An 18,566-nucleotide genomic window follows, 5' to 3' on the forward strand; every position below is an offset into this window, starting at 1 on the left:
AAATGAAATTTGTTTCCCAGGAAATTACAACCACTGCCTTACAAAAGAAGATAGAAAAGATATTCAAAAGGCACTGATTAGGGATGTCATGGGAAGAGTCTAAGGCCTGACCAGGGATTGGTTTTCCTCTTTAAAGTCTATAGGATGGCCACCATATCAAAATGTTTTCTCTTCTATGTATCCATCATTTCTCACCCACTCACTTCTATGTTTATATTTGCTAGGTCTTTGTACACGAGCCACTCCTCCTTGACTACCATGTGTTGATAATTGCCCCAACTTGTTCCTAATTTTTCATGCATCTTATGTTCTATTCAGAAACTAAGGGGTTAATGTCAAAAGGGCAAGGTTCGCTGGGCAGCTGCTGCACTGTTGCCTAGCAACCCTGAGGGACAGCTCAGAATTTCTGCAGAAGCTTTTGTGGAAAGATGGTCTGATCCAACTATCAGGACAGAGTAAAGAGCAAAGGAGATAATGTATGTTGAACCCATGATAAATCAAGAAACAGGATCTGATTCTGTCTCACAGAATGTTGGCTCTTCCTTTATGTCACTAGGGGGAAATTAAATTTGCTTGAAGAGATTTCAGCTCATTCTGCTCCCCTCCTTTCCCCCAGTGGTTTGGTCCTGCTTCTCAGAACAGCATCCTTTCTACTAAACCTTCAGAGTGGCCTGCTCCTGTATCACAGATTATTAGGCCCTTTCTGCTTTTATTTTTCCCGGTAGTTATCTAGCTAACACCTAGAGTGATTTGATTGTGTCTTACACTAAAGCATCCCCACTCGGTTCCCTGTTCACTGCAGTGGTTTGCTCCTATCTGCTGAGCATCAGCATCTTTCCCCTCCTGTCTCACACGAATGATTAGATACTGCGTCACTGAGCATCAGGCTTTTAGCCCCTCCCCCGGGGTCCACAGTGGTTTGATCCTACCTCATGGACTATTAGGCTCTTTCTGATTCCCCCTCTAGCATCACCATTACTAATGGTATGGTCCTTAGCATCAGGTCCTTTTTGTCCCCCACTGGTCTTCTGAGCAGACTTGACGCAGCTTCATCTCATTCCTGAGGTATCCTGAGCCCCTCAGTGCCATACTTCTGCGTGAGTGCTGTGAACTGGAGCAAATGGGTTGAAAATGGCCAGAAGTTGCTCTTGGTCTCTTTAGATCTTTTATGACAAAGAAAAAAATTGAATTTCTGAACAGTTAAAATCCACTTGAGCCAGTTTAAGCTAATTATGCAGAACTGGAGCCTGAGGTCGGTAAATCCAGGAAGATGGCTGAATACTATGCTGACTCAAGTACAGACAAGGAGCCAGGTATTTATAAAAGTTGAAAGTAATCTGAGAGAAGGAAAAAAGTCTGATTAAGGAAGCAGGAAAATATAGGAAGTAGGGTTGGTAGAGGGAAGGCTCAGAAGAGGTTGGTGCAACCAGAAACAATTTTTTTTAGAGGTTGAGAGGGCATTTCTAGGAAGCAATGCAGGGTTTGGGAGTCTAAATTCAGGTGTCTAGGAGGCAGTCTGGGTGCTGACATCATCTGGTAGGCTGGAGCTGAGACTGGGTGATTTGTGGTGCAGTGATGCTGTCTGGCTCTGCAGGCCTGCTCCTAGGCCATTCTTTATATGTGTGTCACCTCAGGCTTTTTGATAGTTCCAAGTCTACAAATGGCCACCCTTTCACCCCTTTAACTGAGCTGGTCATTTAAATTAGGAGGGAGCGAGCAATTTTGAAGAAATAGCAAATAACAATAGGTAAGACAGGTGTGCATGAATGAGTTGATTACAATTGAGTTGGGGAGCTCACTTTCTAATTTCTGTTTCAGCAGGGTAGTTGGGGAAGTAGCAGGTTGAGAATAGTACCTCTTTTCTCATCCCTGGCATGGGTTATCCTCAGGGCTGTAGGTTGATGTAGAAACTAGCGTATGTGGTCTGGATTTCTGTCATGTGCCTGTGTTCCTGCCCTTTGTGGGGAGTGCAGTGAAAAGGTTGAGGCTGAAGCATGGAGGATGAAAACAATGATATTTTCACAGACTGCAGCATTTCTGATGCAGTGGGACAGTGGGCAGGCCTGATGACTTGATGACGACTGATGTACTGCTGCAAGATGGAGGGTGGGGTTGGAGCTGGCTGGTGCAGCTGCTAGGGGCTGCATGTGATTCTCTGGCTCCCTTCTTGGAAGCAGCAAAAGAAAGCTTTTCTAGAATGATCTAGAAACTTGGCTGCCTGCGAGGGAAGTTGATCGTTAATATAAATATGTGTTTGGAGAATTTGTTAGGATTCTGTATGTTTAGGAAGGTTGCTTCAGTTAGCCACTGCCCATTTCTCCAAAGGGAGGATGGCGGCCATTTTACTGAAGGCAGCTGAATGGCCTTCCCAGGATTGAGATGGAAAAATTAGAAGGTTTAGTCAGATAACCCAGGCTTTGAGTGTCATCCCTGTTATTTGCTATGTGAACTTTGAGTAAATTAACCTCCTAAGACTTGTTATAATATTTTATAGTCTTCCTTAGAGTTTCATGCCTTTGGGGGCAAAGTAGCTGACATTCAACCTTTTTGTTTTTATTGATCTGGATTGTGTGGCAGAGATTATTTTTGTGTATGTGCATATAGTTTATCCTGATACAGATAATTTCTTCATAAATTATTTTTAATTAATGCTTCTCCACAAATGATACCACTGGACATTGTTGAAGATCAAAGGGAAAATTACTTAATGGAGATTTTTACAAACTATAAAACATATATGAGAATATTTGCTGTTTTATGATAACTTGTTGATTATTACCCAAGCAGTACTGGAGAAACCCAGTGTAAAATGTCTTCTGGTGTTACACACTCACAGCTTTCTTGGATTCCAGCTTCACTTCTTCCTTGACTTCACCCTGGCCTGTGGTGACTGGATGCTTTGTGATATGGTATGCTGCATCATGAACCACGGGGGCCCAAGATGGGAGATGCAGGAGTCGGGGAGCTGGGGATTGTGTCAGAGATGTGGGTGTGACTGGGATGGGGGTATCACAATCTGCCTTTTAGCCATAAAAAATGTGGTAAACTATCTGATTTCAAGACCAGCTTTGGTCACCTTACCTGGTTCTGTTACTGGCCCTATAAAAAGCAGGATCAGGTAAAGGGTCATCTGGAAGGGCAATGATATGGGCTGTTGAGAATGTGGTTGTCCTGATGCTGCCATTCTTGCCTGAGGGGTAGGACAGGAGGAATAGCAGAGCTTCAGTTTGAAAAAAAAAATCAATGTAGTGTAGTGTTAGCCACAATATTTCCATTGGAGAATTGTGTTATGTGGTCAGAATTGGGAGCCAGGAAATGTGGCCTTTTGATGAGATCAATTAATAAATTGATGGTTACAACATGTCTGTAAGACAAGAAGAGCATGGCGAAGCTTTTTGTTGCGGTGCTCCGGGAACAAGATGGAGGACCTATGAGTCAGCATTGCTCTTCTAGTTAGATTTGAATAGGTCTTTTTTTTTTTTTTAAGGTAATCTTTTATTGAGTACTTACTTTGTGCCAAACATTTTGGATGATTTATATACATTACTTATTTTTTCCCGGAACCACCCATGTATGTGAAGAAACCATTCACAAAGGGTGTCAGTTATAATCTGTATTTTCCCTGGAGTAAGAATTCTCACTCAGTATGGAGGATGAGGACCCATTCTCTTTGAGATTAGCAGAAGCATATGGAGAAATGCCTTTCCTTTAGTTCAGCTTTTTTCTCAGAAGGCCTGACCCTCCCTGTGACTCTAAAATGCTGTGTGAGCCATTGCGAGGATGGAAATGAATGGCTGCAAGGTTTCAGGCACAGCGGGCTAGGGAAAATGTCGAATGTCACCATTAGAAAGACAGATCTTTGGCAGTAGGCTGCAGTGCTCTACCTGGCTCTGGTTTGGTTTCTCCATTTTAGTTCATGTCTTGGGAGGAGCTATAGAACAGCACACTCCTGAAGTGGGAAGACAGAATTAGGAATCTATGAAGAATTTACTAGACCACAAAAATAATCTAACAATAACAACATAAAATTGATAAGGGTAAGTGTGACATTTTGTGCTTGGTTTATAAAACAGACAAAATTCTTTTTTAAAAAAATTGCAATTCTAAAGGCTGAATCCAAGGAGGAAAAGTCAATGTAAACTCAGGTGATATTTATGATAGTGTAGGCTCTAAAATTACAGGAGTCGATTGATTTTTATTTTGACCAGCATTTGTAAAACCAAACCTCAAGAACTGGGCTTGGTTCTCTTTAAAAAGATAACAAGGCAAAATGAAGATGAAGAAAAGGGGCCTAGAGGGTAAATAGGACAGGACTGTTGTCTTTTGACATCTTTAGACTTGTCATGACAACGAAGGTTTTATCTGTACAATTTGACCCCAAGAGGCAGAATGAGAGTGATGGGTGACAGCTGCTACAGAGCTGACTGGAGACACTCAGTCAGAAGGAATTTGCTCCCAGTAGAAGGAAGCACAAGCCACCTGATTTGTTCTAGTGAGTCCCCAGATGCAGCCTTAGTTCTTTGAGTACTCTTTGGCTGGTGCATGGTGGGGCATTGGTTGGCCTGATTCAGCCAAAGATGTGAATTGTCATAACAGGCAAATTATGTATTACTAATCATTTTTAACATGTTACCCAGGTTGGCCTTAGATTTGCTTTGTAGCCAAGGATGACCTTGAACTTTTTCTGATCCTCCTGCCTCTGCTCTTAAGTGATGATCAGTGGCACCAACTATTTGGTGCTGGGGATTGAACTCTGGGGTTGGTGCATGTGAAGGAAGCACTCTACCACTGAACAACATTTGTAGTCTTGTGTGTTAACCCCCTCTCTTCTCTTCACAGATGAGAAAACCGAGGCTCCAAGAGCTTCTGTGACTTGTCCAAGACCATGCAGTTAGTAAGTAACCTGGGATGGGTGATGCATCAGACTCTTGGGTACTGGGAGAGGTACTGCATATATCTCAGAGGTTTCATTCTTACCTGATCACTTCTCCAGTTGAGTAACATGCTGATATTGCCAGAGGCGCATCAGGTCTGTGCATAAATACGTCATGTTGGGCTGGGTGCCTGGAGTTGATGAGAGTATTGTGAAGATATATGATCAGCCTGTAGCCCAGCAGGTCCTGGAGGATGAGGTTGGAACACAGCTGAGCTATTACACAGCCAAATGGCATGAGCACTTATTCATAATGTCTTTACCTCCCCCAGAACATTGTCTTCTATAGACACTTGGAAGGGCACAACTGTAAGAAGACATGGAGACCTCCCCATTAAAGATCAGGAAAGTGTGGTCAAGAGAGAGGTAGGGACCTCTCCAAGTTTTTCTACCTAGTGATTTTGTCTGTGATTGTGCCAGAAATTAATTTTTAAATATAATCTAGAAAATTTGGCTTTAAACACATTTGTTTTTGAGGCAAGACCAATTCCCCCGTGAACCTTGCTACAAGATAGGTCTGTAGGGTAGCATTTTCATTTCTTCCTGATTATTATATAAGCTAGCATCATAGAAACGTAAAGAAACTATCCTCCAGCGCCAGTCAGATTGGGACTAATTCCCTTTCTGAAGCCCAGATAGAAATCCACTAAGAGCCTGGCGTGGTGGCGCACGCCTTTAATCCCAGCACTTGGGAGGCAGAGGCAGGTGGATTTCTGAGTTCGAGGCCAGCCTGGTCTACAAAGTGAGTTCCAGGACAGCCAGGGCTATACAGAGAAACCCTGTCTCGAAAAAACAAACAAACAAAAAAAATCCACTAAGATTTTCCTGGGCCCCAGGTTCTTTACTTGTAAAATTAGGACTAACAATTGATTCTATTCCTGTGGTGTTGAAGGTGACTGGGAAGTCTGGATAGAAGGAATCAGGGAAGGGCAGAAGCTCAGACAGTGTCTGCTTCTAGAGAAACAGATATAAGAATTACTAGTCAGGAGGATGGTACAGAAAGCCTCATGGGGCCTACACGTGACCTCATCTAAGCAGAAGAATCTCTTCCACAAGATGGCTGTTCATCCACTTGTTCATTTCTCTGACTTGATAGCTCTAGATATTAGCCTCTAGACTTAATATGCTTGATAAGTCTGCTTTTGCCTTGGATTCCAGCTTCCTTATTAGCTCATTGTTCCTTTTGTGGACACAGAGTATTTTGGTTTTGTCACTCTTGGTATAAGGTACTCTAAAGCTAAACCCAGTACTTCTGAAATGGGATGGAGTAAAGGAAAGCCACCATCTCCTTCATTCCAGACACTGTCCTTTCATTGGTGTATCCTAAGACTTCAATAGTTCATTTTTATTTTGTGGCTCAATACCGCCTTATATATGTGTGTGTGTGTGTGTATTAAAGCTAAATTCCCTGACTTTGGCTGCACATGTACTGTATTCCTGAGTTATTATGATATGCTGTGGCAATGGCACTCATGAACTTCACCTGGGAATCTTCTTTTAAGGAAAATTCTGAGCCAATTTGTGTCCTTTATTGTAAAGAAGGTTAAAATAAAAGCTCTGCCCCCATATGAGTCTTGGTTTTGCTATGTAGCTCAGGCTGTCCTTGAACTTGCTATATAGCCCAGGCTGGCCTCTCACTTGTAATCATCCTGCCTCAGCCTCCTGAGTTCTGGGATTACAAGTGTGTGGCATTATACTTGGCTTTCAATTTGGTTTTACATACACTACTTTTTCTTCAGAACTGTGTATCAAACCAAAGGCCCCATGTTTTCTACACAAGTGCTACCATTGAGCCACAACTTCACTTCTTTTTATTTTGGTTTTGAGAGAGGGTCTTATTAAGTTACCTAGTTGATCCTGGAATAAACATAGTCTACGCTTGTGTCAATGTCTGTAGGATATTTATTTCCTACTTTATACCCATAATCAATCAGGAAGAAATGACGTTATACCCATTGTCTCTTGATATTTATCATGTTAGGACTGAAAACAGAATTTAAAAATCTACTAATTCAAGGACTGGTGCAATAAACTCAAAACAGTTCACAAAACCTATTTTAAATGAAACAATGTTTTCCAAATAAAACATCTATTGAGTTGTGGTCTTTCATATTTTTGGTAACTGTCCTTAGTGTCATCCTCATTTACTCTTTTGCCATATCACATAGAGGTGGCCTCTGGAAACCTCATTTGGGGAAGAAGGGAGAGTAAATAAGCTTGCAATTTCTTTTGTTTTCATAAGATTTATTTTTAAGTGTGTGTGTATGTGTGTGTGTGTGTGTGTGTCTATCTGTCTGACTGTCTGTCTGTCTATGCATCTGGATTTATGAATAAGTTTGTGTAACAGAGTGCCAAAGAGGGTATTGGATTCCCTGGACCCTGAGTTCCAGGCAGTTGTGAGCAACATAATGTGGGAGATAGGACCTGAACTGAAGTCCTTTGCAAGAGCCCAAATGTCCGAGCCATCTCTTCCAGTCCTATCACATAGATTCTTAGGATAAGGAAATTTTGACTCCGTGAGTTCTCTCTCTCTGGCAGCGTTTTGGGACCCTCAGAGGTCCCTGGGCAATACAAGGTTTTCTAAAATAAGTTATCCTGTATGAGACATGGATGCGCTTTCACATGGACCATTTTCTCATTGAAGTGAACCTGTTTTTACACAAAAGAGCAAATAAATGTAGGACTCTACACTATGGGTTTCCTAGAATATAGACATTCAGCAGACAAAGTAGAATAGTGGTTAATGCTGGAGAGGAAAGAGAGAGGATTAGAATTCTGTGTAATGGGTATAAAGTTTCAGTTTGTGAAGCTGACGGAGCTCAGGGGATGAATAGCTGCAGGCAGTGGGAGTGTGGTAAATGCCATTCAACTGTATAATTTAAAAATATTGAGTGGTAAACCTCATGTTCTATATAGTTTACTATGATTTAAAACATTGCAGATTCCAGATACCCAGATATCCATGTTCTGATTCAACAGGTTCACAGTGAGGCAAAAAATCAGTTGTAGAAGCACTTCAGGGAATTCGGATACTATTTTGTGGCCAGGCAAGATCAGCAGCCTTACTATCTTAGTCCCTGCCAGTCATCAGTTCTGGTTTCCCTGTTATCCTGCTGCTCCCTAGAATGCAGCTATCAAGTGGCCTAAGAGCCAGCACCTTCATGGAGTAGCAAAGGTAAGGCCATTTTTCCTTGTTTTCTATTTTCTGGAAATTGTTGATACATTTCAGAACTGGACTACCTGTGTTTGAAGGAGCCTGCACCAGGAGCTGGAAGGACACAGTGCTCATGCTGTGGTCATTACAACTTGAGTTTGGTACCTATCCAAATGATTTCACACTATCCATCAAATAAAGTTTCAGGTCTATTATTAAAGAGAATATTTAGAATACTAAAACACATATACACATATATCAAAACGTAGATGACTACATTATTTCAGCTTTGGATGAACTAAATACATAAAATAACAAAAGGGAAGAGTTCCATGTTTGTCTAATTAAAAATGTAAATCTCTATAAAAATATGAATGACATTAAATATAAGTGGTCATCTGGGCACTCAGACAATAATATAATAAGGTGTATTTTGTCCTTATATGATTTGTAGATTTGTAAATTGCCATTTGGTGCAACTGAGTGATCGATAAACCCAAGATAAATTCTGTTATTTGTGTGGTCATATTTGGATAAATACAGTAACTGAACACCCACCATATACGATTTTAGCAGAAGCCCAGTTATAGCTTTTTGGTTTCAATCTTACACTATAAATAAAGATCTCTGCTTGGTGTGTTAAGTGCCACAATCCATATATATATGGATCACTGTTCAAGATACTCCCCAAGCATAGTGCTGTTGAGTGCTTCTAAGCTTAAGAAGGCTGAGAGAGATCTTACAGATGCTATGGGTATCACATGAACTTCAGCCATGTGTGACAGTGCTGCTGGCAGTAATTTTGTTAATGAGTCAGATTTATATAATGGGTCAGTATTCACTAGAATAGTGTTTGCCAGATTGTTATCAAAGTTATCAATTATGAATAACAAGAAGCATGATTACTATCAAGTATGCTGATTACATAAATTACATGTCAATTTATGAGGGAAACAATGTGATCTCCATCAAAAAGCAAGCTAAAGCAATACACAGGTTAAATGACTGGACAGGGACAAACAAATCATGCATGGTAACATTATTGGACAACTCTTCCATTTACTAATGATAAAGGAATTCAAGTTGGAGTAACAATGGCAGGTCAGTGTTGTTGCCTATCATATTTCAAAAGATTTATGAACTTGCTGGCCACAGTACAATGATCTTATCATTCTTTTGTATACTACCAGTGGATTAAGTCAGCACGAAATCATAGGAAGTGACTTGGTGGCCTGTACAAAAACTTGTACAAATTTTAGTACATCATGACAGAGAAATTGAACTTCAAAGTATGTCTTCTGCAAAACAGATGTTCAGTTACATATTTATACACCTTTAGTATAATGTTACTTGAAAAAACAAAAATAGAAAAAAATACAGGAGTCTTTTAAGAGGGAGAACAGATGTACTGTGGATAGAAACAGGACAAAAGCCTTACAGAATCCTTAAATTATTCTCAAAATACAGTTGATGACATTTTAACTTCATTGAAATAAAGCAGATGACATATAAGTTAAAAATTAAATTATACTTACATCATATACACTGAAGTAGGTCAAGTTGAAAATAAATCAGTTTCAGGGTGAAACACATTAAGTGTAATCCAGTACATACAAGTTGAGGGAACTTACTAACCTGCTCTTCGGTAGCTACCCATCTCATGTAGTTGAGAATGTGTTAGGAGGTGGGATAATGAGTTAGCAAGGGCAATGGAGTGTTACTGTATTGATCAGACCAGGAAGATCAGACTCACCTTTGGCCATGCACAGAAAAATTTCATTGAGACTTCTGTGAAAATAGATGAACTGTCTCAGTTCTTAGAAGGCAAGAAGGAGGAGGAGGAAGCATCGTTGAAACTGAGTCTTAAAGGATATGTAGAATTTTAGGGTTGAAACACAGGGTAAGTATTGACCTTTTCAGCTTCAATAGTGATGCCACTCTAGACTCTGAAGTCAATGACTTTAACAGGCATTGAAAATAGTTCTCTTTTGGGATGTATATATCTGGAATTTTCTAGTACTTTCCTCTAAGGTTCAGGTAAGTTACCATGATCTAATGCTCTGATCATGATTTCAATAGATAAAAAAAAAAAAACATAAGAAATATTTCATTAATTGTACACCATTTGATGAATCACATATGTGTGTAATGTGGAGAATGGGTGAAATGGGGAGGAGAGATCAGAGAGAGGATGAGAAAGGAGCAAATATTTGTTAAGTACTAGTGAACTCCTATAGTACTTAGGCCATTTAATTTTACCTAATATGCTTGAGGCCGTTAGGTAGACATTCATTCCAAATCCCAGAATTGCCCATGAGAATCGATGTGGACATGAAAGATAGAGCTAGAGTTACAAATGAGCCATGGAAGTGGTTAGAAGTAGTTGTAGGTAAAATTATTTTCCAAACTAGCTACAGTGGAGGTGCAGGGATTATTAATTGGCCTAACTCTAATGCAAAGACAGATAAGGGGAAAATTAATTCATAGAGCTGTACCAAATGTATATGAAACAGGCTATGACCATACCCCAAAAACTGAAGACCATGGTACCAATAAGAGATGATTAGAAGTTGGGAATGGCTACTAAGGGTGGTTGAGATTTAAGTAGGGTATATTGGATGAAAGAGAGTATTCGCTACTTCGTTAACACTTCTACACATATCAGCTCATTCTGCTCATGGTGTTTTAGACTATGCTAAGTCAGTGACTAGAATACAGGTGTGCCAATATTTATATATGTATCCAACATTCTTAGAAGGGCATTGATCACTCTCTGAGAGGAGAGAACCTGGTAGGAGTAAGAAGAACACTTAGTCAATTTTGTACCTCTTGATATTGCATTATATACTGCAGCCTGCTTCCAACAAGAAAACTCTCTCTCTCTCTCTCTCTCTCTCTCTCACACACACACACACACACACACACACACACACACACACACACACACACACCTTCATTTTTATCCAGAACATTTCCATATGTTGAACTATAATCACAAAGTGTCCCTGATCTTGTCCACAAACCCTTTCCCTGACCATTTAAAACCACATTCTATCCTTACTGACCACTGGCATAGGATCCAACTGGCAGAATGAAGTGGAGTTAGCAAATGTAGCTTCCATATGGCAAAGGGAAGCATACGGCATGAAGTGAGATCCTAAAGTCAACAGTACTGCTAGTGTTAGTATTTCTTCATACTATTAAGTCGAAGAGCAAGAGACCTTCTTCACTGGTTTGAAGGTGGAGGATAAAAACCTAGAAACAAAGATTTGTTGAGAGAACCTTAAGAAAGGGTCAGGGAGAGGTCATGCAGCAGCTTAGTAAAGTTTAGCTGGGTTAAGATAGGGTTGCAAGTGAATGTGTTACCCTTGAGCTGGTCAGAAAGCCCTCTGTCAGCTGTCAGATCCCATAACACACATACACATGGCCATGTATATAAGCAAATCTTCAAATAAGTCTTTTGGGTTCTGCTGGGTTTTATCAGGCTTATTCAACAAAATTTGAATGGCTGTTGTGAGAAGGGTCCAGCACAGAGCAGTGGCTGTGGGCATTCACAAAGAGAGAAGGTTTCTGTGAAAATTAATGGTTCTTGAATGTGGGTTTTGTGATGGACTAGGAGCCAAGTGTTGTGGATTCTAACAGAGCCGATATAGTGCTTGGTTCCTAGTAGGTGCTCAGTAAGTGTTTGTGACATAATTCGTTTATTGAGCACCTCCTATCAATCAAGCACTGTGCTAGGCTCTGGGGCCACATAGCTAAGTTAGACAAGATGATCCCTTTTGAGGCTCTTATTGCTAGTAGTGGCTATAGTAGAGTGATTAGTTATAACAACAATAGTGATATAAATAAGAGGGTATGCCCAGGAAACAGAAGCAAATTATGCTGTGGGAAGAGGCAGTGAATATGCTCCATCTATTCCAAAACCTTAGGAAGGAAAGGAGAGAAGGGGGCAGCAAATAGAGAGGTAAGGCTGAGAAGCTTGACCTTAAAAAATGAGAGACTTGAGCATCATGTTCCCATTAGAGAGGTCAGGGTGAAGATTCAAGAATTAAGGCAGTGCAGCCGGGTGTTGTGGTGCACACCTTTAATCCCAGCACTCGGGAGGCAGAGGCAGGCGGATTTCTGAGTTCGAGGCCAGCCTGGTCTACAGAGTGAGTTCCAGGACAGCCAGGGCTACACAGAGAAACCCTGTCTCGAAAAAACAAAAACAAAAACAAACAAAAAAAAAAATTAAGGCAGTGAGCAATGGAAAGTCATGTTTGAGGCTATAAAGAGGATGAGGGTGGAAACTGGCCAGGATCCCCAGAAGAACTCTTCTGAAGCATCAGAGTGTGGACTTGCAGGTGGTACCAGGAGTTGATGGAGAAAGAAAGAGTAAGCAAAGGGCAGTGATTGCAATAATGAATTGTAGGTCCCAGGCCAGTTTGCGAAGGTAATTATGCTGAATGAGTCTGACAAATGAGAAGAAACCAACAGTTCTAAGATACAAGTGATGGAAACAAAGAAAAGGCCTTATTGGGGCAGAAGCAGCCAGAAAGTAGGGTGTACAAATAGAGGATGGCATAGGTGTGGTAGTTTGGAATGACAAAAGATTCTGAGTATGACCAAGGATGTGAATAAGTGGTGTAGGAAGAGGTTATGATAGTTGAACCAAGGAGTTAGGCATTTCTGGTTATTTTATGTTTAAAATATGTTTCTGGTTATGTTTAAATCCATCTGATCATACAAAGACTTGCACCAGGAGTCCAGGATCATTTGGGGGCGGGATTAATGTTTGGGAGAAAGTAAGCAGATACCCGTGACAAAACTTGCTGGTTGGAGAATATAAATATCCTAGCTGCCCATTACCTGAAACAGGAGGTGAGCACCTGTGAGCTTGGCTTCTCCTCTTTACTGTATTCTTACAGGAATGGGACAGAAGACTCCAGCTACAATGGGAACCAACCAGTGTCTATGTTGTACAGCCTGTTCCAGCAGTCCCAGTTGCCTAAAGTCCTAGCTAAGGTAATGCATTGTAAGACAATGCAGAATAAGGTAATGCATTGTCTGTGGCTAGTCAGTAACAGGCAACTCTGCAGAAGCACTGAGAAGCTTAGGAGTGAAGAAAAACTGAATCATACAAAGGAATATCCGGATGTAGTATATTCTAGGCTAATTCCTAGAGAGTGTGGTGCATGCTGATCGGGCCATGTCTTTCCTTTATCTATACAAGAATCGTAGTGATAATGACATATTCCTGTGAGAGGAATTGCAGGCAGGGAGGGCAAGCTTTCCTTGTGTCCAAAAGAGTTTTTGAGGTACAATTTTGATTAACAATTGTAGGGGGTGGTATTTTTGAGAAAGAGCAGTGGCCAACATTCTCATCTTTGGAGAAACCTTTGAGGAAAAATTACAGAAAACGTGGAGTAGCTTCAAGAAACTCTTAAGATGTTTTCTTTCACAGTAACATTATCCGGAGCCACAACAGACAATAGCTATAGTATTGACAGTAGCTATTATATATATAGTCTGATCCCATGGAAGGCTCTGTTTAAACACATTTATTTGCACGAATTCTTTCAGTACTTAGCAACAGCATTGTAAAGTCTAAGTATCTATATTTAATCCATTTACCGTTGAGTAATGAAATACATGAGAAAAGATGCTTTATAAACCAAAGACGACTTTAGCTCAAGGTCCCCTGACTTTGCAACCAGGGTCCCAAGGCTGTATATAGAATCATGTGACAAGGGGTAAGGAGCATGTGTAAGACTATGTAGCTTCCCTCTTTCCTTAATATACCAGAATTCAACTAGGAGAGCCCCACCATAATGGCCTTATTTAAACTTAGTCACTTCTTATAGGCCTTGTGTCTAAACAGCATCATTGAATTAGTTTTATATCCTCTTAATATATTATGAGGGAAATAAATGTCAACATATAAAGTTGTGAAGTACCCTCAGACCATATACAAATCACTATTATAATAATTGTTGGTGCTCAGTGGTAAAATGCTTAATTAACATGTGTAAAGCCATAGGCTCCATCTTTAGTACCATTAAGTAAACACTTTAGTACTAAGTAAACACTCACAAAGTAAAAGCATACTAGAATCCAAATCTTTGTAACCCATTCTGATGAAGATACAGATACGAAGAGTGTCAAATATCTATTTTTTATCTATGTAGACTATAAACTATAGATTGTATACTTTTGAAGTTTGTTCTGGATCCTCAAAGCTCTTGCTGCATTCTTCCTGGGAGTTGGTTCCTGTGTATATGAAATAGACTGTTGCGTGACTAGCTTTTTGGTGATTCTGACATGCTGTGAAAATTACATGTTGCTGTGAAGGAAATCTGGCAGGGGAGAAGCCTTCAAAAAGGCATATGATTAGCTAGAATATGCTTGGAAAATCGATTGTCTTTTGAAGATGAGACAAGGAGCTTCTAAAATGTTTTCCTGGCCTGGAGAGATAGCTCATGGTGCACTGAAATGAAACCAGGGCCTTGGAATTCCAGATAAGCTATCTGCCATTGCAATCTAAATACCTTGAGTAACATTTTGTTGAAACCAGTTAGCTCATTAACTTGAACACCATGGGTAGTTTTAAAAAGTCTTGAACTTGTGGTCCTCCAGCCTTAGTCTCACTAGTAGCTGGAATTGCAGGCCAGCTGGGTATTTATTTTAAAAGAAATATCCTATTTCAATTACATCCTATAAGTGCTTATATTAGTTCATTTACTATGAGCTGAGGAAATTATGTATATGTATGGCTATACAAAAGAGTTATTTTTTCCTTTGTGGTTCATTGCAATTTCATTTTTAATATTGGAATTCAGCATAACAGCATATTCTGGTATAACATTTCCTGTGACCTTCATTTTTCCTATTGCCATTTTGCCTCTTTCCTTCAAGGTCACATATGAAGTCCCCTAATTTTTTTAAGTTTTCCTGACTCTACCTTCCTATATAGCTTACAGCCTCCTTCTACTATGAATTTAAAGTCTCCCTGTCATTTGTAATTGCTTGTCTTTGGGAATTGTTTATTATAGTTCGTCTTGAGGATTAATTAGTATTCTACCTGGCCACTTCCTATGCCATAAGTTATTGGTTCCCTTAAAGCAAGTACTTTATATTCTCAAAGTCAAGTTTTCCTTGGTTAGCTCTATTTCACTACATCAGAATTTATAGCATCTTTTATTTTTTTCCCTAGATTCAGCCTGTGGAAATCCACAATGCTTGAACTAACAGCAATAGTGATCTATATAGTCTCAAGGAGGCTGATGCTTGTGTTGGAGGCCTTCTGAGCATCTTCCATATCCATCTGGCCTTGTAAACACTTTTTTCCTCTGGTATACACAAGGAATGAACCATAAAAGCAGAAACTCCATCATTCTTATGAACCATTTTCATGTGACCTCTACTTCAATATTACTTTGCCTGTTTGAGCTTTACTTTGCATAGTAGACTTGCTCAATCTGGTCACTGTGGATGAGAACCACATTATTGAAAAGCCCTTTAATATGTGGACTGTTGAAAATCGTTGTGCAGTTGAGCCAGTGGGTTCTGCTGGCTCTGGGATGAGGGCTTCACCTCATGTACTTGCACTGCCCTTATACTAGTTACTGCTAACCTCAGAATCAGGTTGAGAATTCAAAGAAAATCAAACCCTTATGTGTTGCCCTAAGGCAAAACTGTCCCTCTTACTACCTTAAGTGCCCGATTTCCATTAACCACTTTTTTTTCTTGGTGAAAATTAATACCATATTGAAGGAAGATAAAGTCACATGGTCTTTAGTCTAGTGCCAGTACATGATCGTGGCTGATGTATAGAAGCAAGCAAAAGATAGGAATGTAGAGTTGATCTGCACCACTAGCACACTGCTTTTTAGGCTAGAGTTGTGGACTTCCTCCACCATCCAACTCTGCCTGGGCTTAGATGGATGGGACATACCATCTTATAGAATTATCCCTGGCTTCTTTTCTAAACACATAGCACCACAATGAAACAGAACAGGAAGAGACGGGCTCCAGTAGGAGCTACAGTGATATTCTTGCCTTTCTTCAGCTCCAAAAGTAATCAGTTTTGCCCTAGCTCAATGTCTGCTTGTCTCCTTATGTCAGTCTTAATTAACAGCAACAACAGAAGTCCTCAGAGGACTGAGCTCACCATCAGAAAGGGATCATAGAGGTCATCTAATTCACACATACCCCAAGTCCTGCCAAGCTCCTGTGTGGGGCTATACCTAAAACAAGTTCTATGTGCAGGGCTTGTCAGGAAAAGCCATCCTGTTGTTTTTCCCACTCAGGGAACCTGGAGTGCAAAAGAGCAAAGTAATCAGCAACTCAGCTTTTCTGGCCTTCCTGCCACGTGCATATACAGGTCTCACAAAGCCTTCTTCCCCAAGTCCTAGGCTCCAACTCACTTCTTATCCTTGGTTCAAAGTTGCTCACTGAGTGTGGGACACACAGTCACACATAAACACACAGACATGCACACGCACACACAAACACACACATACACAAACACACACATACAAACAAACACACACACACATACTCAGGCACTCACATGCTCCTGATGCTAAGAGCTAAAATATCTAGCAAAGAACGGTGTAGGATACAGATTCTTCACTCATAGCTGACTAAGGTGATTTTAATGTGGATGTTTATATTTAAGAAAGGTATTAAATATGCAAGTATCACTTAAATATTCCAGGCCAATTTCAGTTTAATGACTATGGACCACAAATGGATCAGAGCTGTTGCAAAAGTAGACACTCTTAGAACTTATAATACAGGGTCTGTTGATCGTTCTGGGAGGGGACAAAGCTTTCTAGAGTGGTGTGAAGGGTACTAGATGATAAGCAATATTGTGAGACATAGAGGGTGAGAATGAGGGAAACATTCCTTTTGAATTTTTGTTTTATTCTCTTAGCTATGTAAGTTATGTTAGTTATGTAGTGTATACTAATTACTTTAACCAAGAAAATGTTATGAGACAATTATTTTAAAAGAAATGGAAATATAAATGGCATAAAACATAACCAGGGAGAATATTAAAAGGTAAGGAGTGGGAAAGAAGATGGAGAATGGAGATAGAGGAAAGCAAATTGAAATTAAAAATGGAGCAAACAAGTGTCAAAGAAAAATAAAAGGAATGATCTTAGAGAGTTAAATGAGTGAAAAACATATGGAAGAGTCATGACAAGGAAACAGAAAGACAGTCTGAAAGAGCCAGAGCAACAGGATAATGATCATATTCTAGAAGGTGTAACTTAAACCTTTCCATCCCTAGGAAGGATTTGATTCCAAAAAATGGAGTCCAGAATAAGAGGCAAAGTCAGTTCATAGTGGAGAAATACAACAAGCACAAGACTAAGGTTAACATCATTGGGTGCAAATTGAGGTCCATTCTATAAAACACCTAGCCACTATACCTCAGAACTATCAAGATAATTGGAAAAAAAAGTCAAACAAATCACTGCCTAAGCAAGAAAGGTCTAGGGAGATGTGAGAAATGTCATTGTAGGATCCTAGATGGGATACAGGAATAGAGAGAAAGGACATCGGATGGAAACTACAGGCCTCTGAATAGAGAGCTGTCTTTACTTAAGATATGATAGATAATAAAATGTATAAAAATAGGTATCATTGATGAGAGATGTTAGTAGTAGAGAAAGCCAGGTGTTGAGGATGTTTAATCCTCTGTACCACCTTTGTAACATCTCTGAATCTGAAACTGCATTAAAATAAAGATTCTGCTTCAAGTTTAAAGACAATGGAAAAAACATGGTACAAATATGGAGAAGAAGAGAAAAATGGATCTCTATCTCTCTCCTTTTTGAGATAGGATGATGTCACTGTGTAACTCACACTGGCCTTGAACTCATAATTCCCCTGCGTCCACATTCTGAGTGCCAAGATTACCAAGGTGAACCACCACAGATGGCTATGAGACCAAGATTTTTTTAATTAAAGCAAGCAATATAGATAAAGAAAAATTTTAAAGAAAAAAAATCTACCAAAAAAAATCTAAAAACAACTTTTCGCTTGCTTGCAAACCCTGTAAGATGCAAAACCAAAACCAAACCCAACCACCAACAAACAACAACTCCCTCCTACACATACACACACACACACACACACACACACACACACACACACACACACACACACAGCAGTTAAAACCAAAGGGAAGAAAAAAAGCATAGCAAGGAAAAATGAAACGAAACCCCATTTTTTAAAACAAAATGATAGAAGAAAGAAATAAACACAAACTCCATAAAACAACCAAGCAAAACCCAACAAAAACAGAGTAAAAGTAAAGTATACTAAACAAGAAAAACCAAAAATAGGATGTAAAGAACAAGGAAATCTAATAAGGCGAGAAAGGGGGAAATATTCTTAGCAAGAACAATGAAAAACATTGCGAGAATAAAGAAAAAATGTAAAAGGCATTAAGAGAAGGAAAACTTGTGATAAATATACAATAAAAGA

At 39.8% G+C, this 18,566-nt stretch overlaps 1 long non-coding RNA gene across 1 annotated transcript in view; it reads left to right on the plus strand.

The window, feature by feature from the left end:
• The first annotated feature begins 1,050 nt into the window (after positions 1-1,050).
• Positions 1,051-18,566, plus strand: part of LOC110287460 (uncharacterized) — a 48,373-nt gene continuing 30,857 nt past the window's right edge. The window contains exons 1-5 of the long non-coding RNA XR_003835718.2: positions 1,051-1,313; positions 2,837-2,909; positions 4,840-4,894; positions 5,206-5,299; positions 7,913-8,108. This is a non-coding gene — a long non-coding RNA (uncharacterized LOC110287460). The remainder of the gene's footprint in view (positions 1,314-2,836; positions 2,910-4,839; positions 4,895-5,205; positions 5,300-7,912; positions 8,109-18,566) is intronic.

This window comes from Mus caroli, unplaced genomic scaffold, assembly GCF_978045245.1.
Source record: "Mus caroli unplaced genomic scaffold, Mus_caroli_1 scaffold_5, whole genome shotgun sequence".
NCBI classification, from domain to species: Eukaryota; Metazoa; Chordata; class Mammalia; order Rodentia; family Muridae; genus Mus; species Mus caroli.